Source organism: Nilaparvata lugens, chromosome Y, assembly GCF_014356525.2.
Source record: "Nilaparvata lugens isolate BPH chromosome Y, ASM1435652v1, whole genome shotgun sequence".
NCBI lineage: Eukaryota > Metazoa > Arthropoda > Insecta > Hemiptera > Delphacidae > Nilaparvata > Nilaparvata lugens.
The window spans coordinates 4,487,456-4,497,633 of NC_052519.1; positions in this window are offsets into that span (position 1 = coordinate 4,487,456).

Genomic DNA, 10,178 nt, shown 5'->3' on the forward strand with positions numbered 1-10,178 from the left:
GAATTAAACATTTGAGATATAACAGTTCCTTTACGCAATCAGCTGCTGCTATGTACTCTGCTTCTGTACTAGATAATGCTACAATAGGTTGCTTTCTTGAACACCAGGATATTGGACCCCCAGAATAATAAATGACAAATCCAGTAGTACTTTTTCTTGTCTCTACATCTCCAGCATAGTCTGAGTCACAAAAAGCAATTAAACTGTTATTTTCAATTCTAGAAAAGTACTTTACACCCTTATTCATTGTGCCCTTGATATACCTCAACGTTTGTTTTATGTTATCTTTGTCTAGTCCAGATGGGTTTTCTAGATGCCTGCTTTCAATATTGACTGCAAGTGAAATATCAGGCCTTGTCTTATTTGATAGGTACAATACACTACCAACTATTTCTCTATAGGGATAAGTATAGTCTGTTTTGTGATTTTGATTTTGGACACTACTTTGATTATTAATGGGAGTGTCAGAAACCTTTGCATTTTTCATATTAAATTTTTCAAGTATTTGATTCGCATATTTTATTTGTTTCAAGCATATTCCTTCCTCATTTCTCTCAATAGACATTCCCAAGAAGTATTTTGGATCATAATCTACCTTGACCTCAAAATATTCACTTAGCTTACACAAAAGATTTTTCATTTTCTTCTTATCACTACCAACAACTATTCCATCATCCACAAACAAACCTAAAATTACAGAATTATCCTTATTTCTAAAAATACATCTTTCAATGCTCAAACATTCAAATCCTTCATCTGTCAAAGCTTTAGTGAAACACTCATTCCATTTCAAAGGAGCTTGTTTCAGCCCATACAATGCTTTGTTGAGCTTAACAACTCTATTACCATCAAAACCTTCTGGTAAATGCATATAGATATCTTCATCTATTTCCCCATATAGAAAAGCTGTTTTTATGTCAAATTGATATATCTCATACCCTTTGTTGGCTGCAATACTAAAGATAAGTCTCAAAGCAGAATTACTTATTACAGGACTATATGTTTCTTCATAGTCTATACCCCTTTCTTGTTCAAAACCCCTAGCTACTAAACGAGCTTTATAACGACCATTTTCTTTTACTGCAAAGACCCATTTACTACTTATAACTTTAGAACTTACATTTTCAGAATCAACTTCCACCCAAGTTTTATTCTTAAGCAATGAATTTTTCTCTTCAACTATAGCTAAGTTCCACTTTTCTTTATCATACCCTGAAATAGCCTCTTTATAAGTCAATAATACATAATCATGAAATTTCTTTGGTATTCTCCTGTCACGAGTTGGTCTTATATTTTCTACTTCAGAAGAACTAATAAGATTTTCGCCATTCTCTGTCTGATTTTCAGGAATAGCTAAAGGTACTTCTACCTCAGGAATAACTACAGGTACATCTACCACAGGTTCAGTAATCTCTAAATCCTCTAAGAATTGCATATCATTGTCACAATCTGAAAAATCAATATTATTGTCACACTTTGGAGAATCAAACTCTACATCAAATTTATCATTACTATTTACAAAAACAATGTCTCTCAAAATTTCAATTTTTTTAGTATTATGAACATAGACCCTATACCCTTTGGACTCTTCACTGTACCCAACAAATATCCCCTCCTTACTTTTAGCATCCCACTTCAATCTTTTCTCTTTAGGAATATGAACCCATACCTTTGACCCAAAAACTTTCAGTCCATTAATATTGAATGTTTCATTGAACCACAATTCAAAAGGAGTCTTACCCTCTACTGTACTTGTTCCAGTCCTATTCAAAATAAAAACCGCAGTATTTACTGCTTCTGCCCAAAACTTCTTGTCAAGTGATTTCGCTTGTAACATTGTTCTTGCTGCTTCTACAATAGTTCTCATTTCCCTTTCTGCCCTGCCATTTTGCTCAGGAGTATAAGCAACACTTCTCTGATGGACAATACCTTCACTCTTAAATAGTTTATCAACCTTGTCATTAATAAATTCTTTCCCATTATCAGATCTTATAACATTTACTCCTCTACCTGTAACCTTTTTTGACATAGCAAGAAATACTTTTAATTTTTCAAAAACTTCACTTTTCTCTTTCAGAAAATACACTACTCTAAAATGTGAAAAATCATCCTTGATCAATAAAAAATACCTGGATCCTCCCAATGACTTGATTTCCATAGGACCACATACATCTACATGCACCAGTTCACATGTTTGAGAAGTCTTACTTGTACTAAGCTTGAAAGAAGATCTATGCTGTTTTCCTTGAAAACAAGCAGTGCAATTATTAGGTTCAAAATCTTCTAGAAATTGTATATCATTCTTTCTCAATACTTTCTTGACTTGTACAATATTTTGATGTCCTAGACGTTCATGCCAAACTGACAGACTCTGTTTTGTGTTAAGGTTAGTAAAGTTAGCTACAGCTGGCTCACACTTATTATCTTTGAAACTGAATAACATTACAAACATTTTACCCTGCCGTTTACCTATAGCTCTGGTTTCATTATTTCTTATAAATTTCCATTCAATTTTATCTGATTTCATAGAATACCCCATATTTAATGCACAACTTACAGAGAACAAATTAAATTTCAAATCCGGTACAAACAAAACTTTTTCCAATGTTGTTGGAACCCATTCATGACCATTATAGCTATGCAATTCAATTCTGCCTATACCTACAGCTCTAATTTTAGTACCATCTCCTATAATGACCCATTGAGACTCTGTCAATTTTGAAAACTCTTTGAAGTAACTGATATTGTTACACATATGTTCACTAGCCCCACTATCTATCACCCAATCTTTGTTTGATAACTGACCTAACATGGCAGCCCCTATGAATGCATTACTTTTCTTATCTTTCTCCATTTTAAATCTACAATTACTCATTACATGACCAGGTTTCTTACAGTAATAGCAAACACGATTATCGTTCTTATTAGCTACTCTCTTAAATCTACAATTTTTCTTCATATGACCCAATTTTCCACAGTTGAAACACTTCATATTACTGTTACTAGCATTACTAGCAAGTGCAACCTTTGTATCTTCTTCCATTCTGTTCCTGATGCGTTCTTCTTCAATTAACAGTCTGGATAATAAATCACCAACAGTTTGTTTCTCCATTGGAACCGATTCCCATGCCGAAATAAAATGACTGTATTTGTCTGGAATTGTCATCAACACTTTGGTTATGATCATTTTATCAGATACCGTTTCACCTAGTTGTTTTAGTTGGTTGACCATTTCTTCAATCTTGCTAAATAAAGTTGAAATGTCCTCACCATCATACTTGTAAGTAAGGAAACGTTGTTGAAGTAAATGCACACTTACAGCAGACTTCTGCTCGAAAACAGCATGCAATTTAGTCCACATTTCTGCTGCCGTTTCGCAGTTTATTATATGAACTATCAAGTTTTCTGAGATTCGAGACACGATGTGACTTTGCGCTTTTGCATCCTGACTTACCCATTTAGTCGAATTTTCCTTGGGCTTTTGCACTGAACCATCCACAATCTCGAACAGTTCAAGACCACGAAGCATCACCTTTGTTTGGAATTTCCATACAGACCAGTTACTGGCTCCTTCCAGTCTTATAAAGTTAGACATATTTCCGTCCATGATGTAAACTGTAAACTTTTATCAAAAATATTGCAACAACCGTGAATGTCCACGTCTTACGTACAAACCGTACTATTTTTACCGCGAACTCGCGTACATAACCTCAAACGAGTAACTTGTCTTTCTAACTTGCCCGCACTGACAAAACTTCATAGCGATCTGGGCCCATAACCTGTTGAGCTAGGTTATTTACCTTAATAATTACACGAGCCGTTATGATTCCTTATAGTTCTTTATTAATAAACACACAAGAACATTTTACTACATCAGTGTGGGCTACCGACATAAAACACACCATCATGATCGACTTCCTACGACTGTTTCACTCACAGTGATACCAACAACCAACCAATAAAAATCCAGTTACAATTATTACATATTCAACAAATTGAAACAATTAAACACAGTTTATGTTATTTGATAGGAAATACTATGTTTTTTGGATACATGATATTGTTATGTTAAAGGGAAGATTTATGATTTATTGTTAAAGGAAATATCTCAATTTAATAATATAGGCCTACTTAATCAGGCTATAAATGTGGAATATGTAGGTGTGCATTGGTGTAATTTCAATCATGTAAGAGTGGGAGTTTTCATTTGATTTCTACTATTTCTCTTGAGTGTTACATTTGAAACGTTTTACTTATAATTACACTATCGTTTGAGTCATTGTTTAAGGTTGGGTCTAGATCTTGAGACTCTTCATTACATTTAATTTATAATTTTGTTGTTGACGTGTCATGAAGTCATCACTGATTTTGAGATGTGGTTTTTTGTTCTGACGACGAGGCTTCCTTGTAGCTTTGTCTTTTCCTGTTCTTCTCTCTGAAACATGGCTGGCTGATGGGTGTTGTAACTTTGTGCTCTTTAAATAATTTTCTATTTAAGTGAATTTATTAATGTTTTAATTTGAGTTTTAATCAGTTTATAGTGTTCTATTTTGTCTGTTTATTGATTTGTGTGTATACAAGCCAATAGCCACTGTTTTTTCAACTGTAAACTAGATAAGTATTTAGTTCGTAGTAACTGTAGATGCTTAGGCTTGTAAGATATAATTCTTTGTCTATTTGTATAATATTTTGTCAAAATTCATCTGAAGATTATAAGTTCATTTGCTCTGAAAATTGGATTTCTCATTCATAGGCGATAGATCCATTCATAATTTATCAAGAATCTATTACATTGGAGCTGACAACTATCCTTAGGTTAATAGGTGTTAAATGCTATCCAACCGATTTAGGAGAAACTGGTAGCACAGCAAATGGTACCCCTGGTGGGACCGAATTACAAAATAAATATGTCCCAAATGGTACGCCCTGGTGTGGGACTCAAACTACAAAATATATCCCTGGTTATAAAAAATTATTGGTAGGATAGATATCTTGATAGGTTATGAATGGTATACTGCTGAATGGGAAATCGGTTCAAGAGAGATCAAGTTTTAATGAATAGATATCAGTGCATATTACAAAATGGCAAACATTAAAAATGATCTGAATCTTATAGCATTCTTAACACAAAAGTTTGATGAGCTAAATGCTAGATATGATGAGCAAAATGCTAAGTTTGATAACTAAATGCTAAGTTAGATAAGCAAAATGCTAAGTTTAATGCTAGGTTTGATGATATGAAGCAAGAATTTGCTAGCATTAGACTAGAGCAGGTTAGTATAAACCTTCTATTGAAAAATGCACATGAAACATTGAGTGATAATCATGAAGATGAAAACAAATTGAAGCAGGATAATAGTAGTGTTAAGATACAGGATCAACTCATTCAAGTTTCTGACAATGTAGGCCTAGTTACTGTTGTTGAAAAAGTCAACCTTAATGAGATAGTAAAATTGAGTAAAGAAGTAGGTAGGGAGTTGTCTTCACTGAAAGTCAACTATCATGAAAGTAATATTGCTACATTGAAGGTTAGGAAAACTATGAACAAAGTGAATGATTACATGAGACAGGTTTCTGTGGAGGTTAGGAACAATGTAAATAAAATGAATGTTGCTTTGAGTCAAGTTGATGAGTTCAACTTTCAACTGAGAATTGAAAAGGTGTATGCAATGCATTCTCAAGTGAACATGACTAACTTTTGTGAGCAAAATGGCTTTGTTGAAACAAATGAACCCATGAATAAAATTATGCTCTTGAAGAAAACAAAACACAAAGTCACCATTGATGTGTTAGTATTCAAAGGTTGTTTCAAGTTGCTTATTTACAAGATGATGACTGTGAATCACATGATGAAAGGGTATTCCCCAGCACACAATGATTAGGAATCCTGTGTTATGCCGGGATTCAGAATAGCATAATCGCTACGCAGTGTATGGTAAGAGTCCATAATTGTGTCTTTTTTCTTTCCTGTAGCCTATTTTTCTTGGCCCTTAATCTTTTCAAATTTCGATTCTTTCCTGTCTTTGTGTAATGTTCAGTAAAATTCTTCTATGATGCATATCTTAACCAATCTTGTCCATAGTCATTTAAATTTGTATTTTTTTCTGAAATAATATTAGAAGTTAAAACAGTAGCTTATTTTCCTAATCTTTAAATTGTTGATAAAACTTAACTTTTCTGAAATCTATCCATTGTAGTGTAAATAATTGTTTGCTTGCGGTATATTTTTTCATCATGTATTACATATTTTAATCATGTCTTTTTTTTTCAGGTATCATATTAGGTAATTAGGTTTTTCAGAGCAAATTATGTCCCATGTTCTAATCTTCCATTGCATATCGTGCCATAAGCTATATGTAATTAGGTTATAGTTTTCTTCTGGGCTTTTAACCCATTTTGCATTTTATTTTTTTTTTGCTGTCCAATACTTTGGATTTTTGGTAGACAAGTAGGTGTGATTCTTTTAGAGGTGTGGGCGTGAACCACATATGGCTGGACTCGATTATCTGACCTACTTGTTTGCGATATAAAAAACTTAAGATTGCAACATCAAATGTTTGTAAAAAACTTTTGCATACTTTTGTTCTTGTGGTCCGATACTAGAGTCTGCTATCACATTGCCTTACAGACATCTAGGAACTCTCCACCCAGTCACAATAGTCAACATTTTTTTTTCTTCACCAGTTGTTTTTGTGGGAGTGATAGCTCACAATTATAACAAATTAGAGTCATACTTGGAATTTAGAAAATTCCATAGTAGTATATTTTATTAAATATACTTCCTTATGAAAGTTTAGTACTGACATGTAGGATAGGCTCTAATTAATCTTTCTCTTCTTTGTATTATTTAGGAAATTTATTTACCCAGTTTTCTTTTCCTCTTGTTTGTATTTTTTAGGGAACTTATTTACCCATTATCCATCTTGATCATCTTTGTATTGTAATCTTGAAATGTTTGTACTTATTATACAGTCTTTAAATTATAAATTATTTTAAAAAATAAATGGTTCAATTTAGAGCATGCTGAAATCTATTCTTATGTATAAATTCTCTTGTTATAATAAATAAACTTCAAAATTTGAAAGTATTAATGAATTGTGTAGCCATATATATGTGATGTATTAATGAAAGTTAACTTGGATAATAATGTTTTCATTGAATAAAAACGTTGTGTTATATTATCAATTGAAATGAGTTAAAGGTTAAAATTTTTCTAAAGTTTTTGTAATTGATATTTTTTTTTTAAATTTTAAAACTGTTTGTTCTATAAATTTTGATATGATTGATTATCGTTTGAAATGGATGCTGGAGTGTATGTAGAATTTTTAGTGGGGTTTGTTGATTAGAATTTTGCTGGTATGTGATTGTTTTTTGAGATGGAAAACCATTATTGCCTAAAGAAGAAATGACCAGAAGGTTATGACTTAGAGAGGCAGTAATGAGATAATATGTTTTGTGTTGATTACTTATGTTGATTGCCATAGATGCAAAATAATGATTAATAATGTTGATTGCCATAGATGCAGATTACTTATGAATATTGATTGCCTTTGAAGCAAAATATTATTGATGTTTTGAATGATTTCTTGTTTAATGATTGATAGTAAAGTTTTGTCATGAAATGTAGTTTGTGTTTAGAACATTGAAAAGTCGAAATAAACTATAGTATCCAACAAACGATGATTAATAATATTGAATAATTTGCTTTTTATAAAATATTTGAACAGTGAATAAATGAAATTTTTTTTATTGAAATTTATAATTGATATCTCCATATTTCACAATTTATGTATTGCTGACTGTATAATAAGATGTTAACGAATTTCAATTTTATATTGACTATATACTTAAAAATAATTATCATGTGTATTAGATTGTATTGATAGCCTAATCAAAGATTTTCTTCTTAGTTTATAAGCATTTTAAGATAACAGGTACAGCACAGACATTAACATTGAAATAATTATCATGTGAATCTCGAAATCAGCAACAAGTGAACGCCATGCAGAGTGTTAAGAACATTTGGGTGATTTTCGAACTAGTGTGACTCAACTACGCCAATGTCAACACCAATATCAACACCAATAACTACGCCAAAATCTATGCTGAGGCCTACACCAATAACTACGCCAATATCTACACTAATATCTACACCAGTAACTACGCCGATATCAACGCCGATGGCGCTGATGCCAACGCCAATATCTACGCCAATGCCTGCGCCAATGCCAATAGCTATGCCAATGCCTGCGCCAATGCTGATGCCAATGCCAAAATCTACGCTAATAACTACAGGCTGATGCCTACACTAATAACTACGCCAATGTCAACACCAATATCAACACCAATAACTACGCCAAAATCTAAGCCGATGCCTGTGCTGATGCCAACGCCAATATCTACGCCAATGCCTGTGCCAATGCTGATGCCAATGCCAATAGCTACGCCAATGCCTGCGCCAATGCTGATGCCAATGCCAAAATCTACGCCGATGCCTGCGCCAATGCCAATATCAACGCCGATGCCAATGCCGACACCAAAGCATACGCCAATAACAATGCAAACGCTTATTGCTGACTTTGTATCTCAAACTTCAACACTACTACATTACCTGGAGGTAATTGCCATCCATGGTCACGTTTGCAACTTTGAATTCAGAATAACAGTCACAGTATCATGAAAGAATTGATTCAAAAAAAAAATCCTCTCCTTAATTATACCTGTATGCAGAACTCTAAACCTTGAACACTGAAAGTATCAAAAAACCAAACCTTACCTAAATTAATCCTCAACTAAATTAATCCTGTATGCAGCGTCTATCTCTTTTCCAAAAAACGAATTACATTGTCATTTCAAGCCTGAAATGTACATTGTATAATTACAAATATGATACAAAATTTACGTGACTCTGTATCGAGTTTGGAATGCAGCCGTCTACTACAAGCATGAGGCAATGCTAACTGAGATGTCACCTGTATCGAGTTTGGTATGCAGCCGTCTACTACAAGCATGAGGCAATGCTAACTGAGATGTCACCTGTATAGAGTTTGATATGCATCAGTCGACTACGAGTATCAGCCCAACACTACGTGCATCCAGATCAGCCCAACACTACAAGTATTCGGATCAGCCCAACACTGATGTCATCACACTGGAGTCACACTTAACTGAAAATCATACTGAGTGCCTTAACAGACTGTTTTCCTAAATGTGCATCGATAAAATCAACCACGTCAATAGTGAAAGAAATGAACATTTTTTGATTTATTGAAATTTTATGTGAAAATTAAATGTAACAATTCATCAATTCATTAAAAAAAAAATAATAATAATAATAAATTTTTCATTCAACATACTAATTTTTTTATGCAATAAAAAATTGAATTTTTCTATCTATTAAATTTGTTTGCAATTTCAAAAAAAAAAAAAAAAAAAAAAAACTATTCTTTACATATTAAACTTTCTGTTGAGATATTTTCCTTTAAATTATAAAGCTAAATCAAAAGTAATTTTGATATTCTATACTTTGAAATATTGTTTGGAAACATATAACAAATGTAAACTAGATAAGTATTTAGTTCGTAGTAACTGTAGATGCTTAGGCTTGTAAGATATAATTCTTTGTCTATTTGTATAATATTTTGCCAAAATTCATCTGAAGATTATAAGTTCATTTGCTCTGAAAATTGGATTTCTCATTCATAGGCAATAGATCCATTCATAATTTATCAAGAATCTATTACATTGGAGCCGACAACTATCCTTAGGTTAATAGGTGTTAAATGCTATCCAACCGATTTAGGAGAAACTGGTAGCACGGCAACTGGAATTAATAAGGATTGAAAATAACCCGGCTTTTAGCAACCGGCACTAACTACCTGATTGAATGATTACAAAAGTTCAACAGCTGAGTCAAAATTTTGACACAGTCCCACACACAAACTCGCTCACTCACTTCCATCACCAACAGACGACGAAATAATTATTATCGGCTGTTTTTACAAGGATGAATGATAATATTATCCTTTTAATGTTCTTCAGTGAGTTTTCCCAGGGATGAGACCTAGTGCAATCGAATATTTATATTAAGTTCTGAATTTCGTGAGAAACGTTAGAGTCGTTTTTGAGATCCGCTGAAATACAAACATATAAACAGAAGTTGCTCGTTTAATAGTATA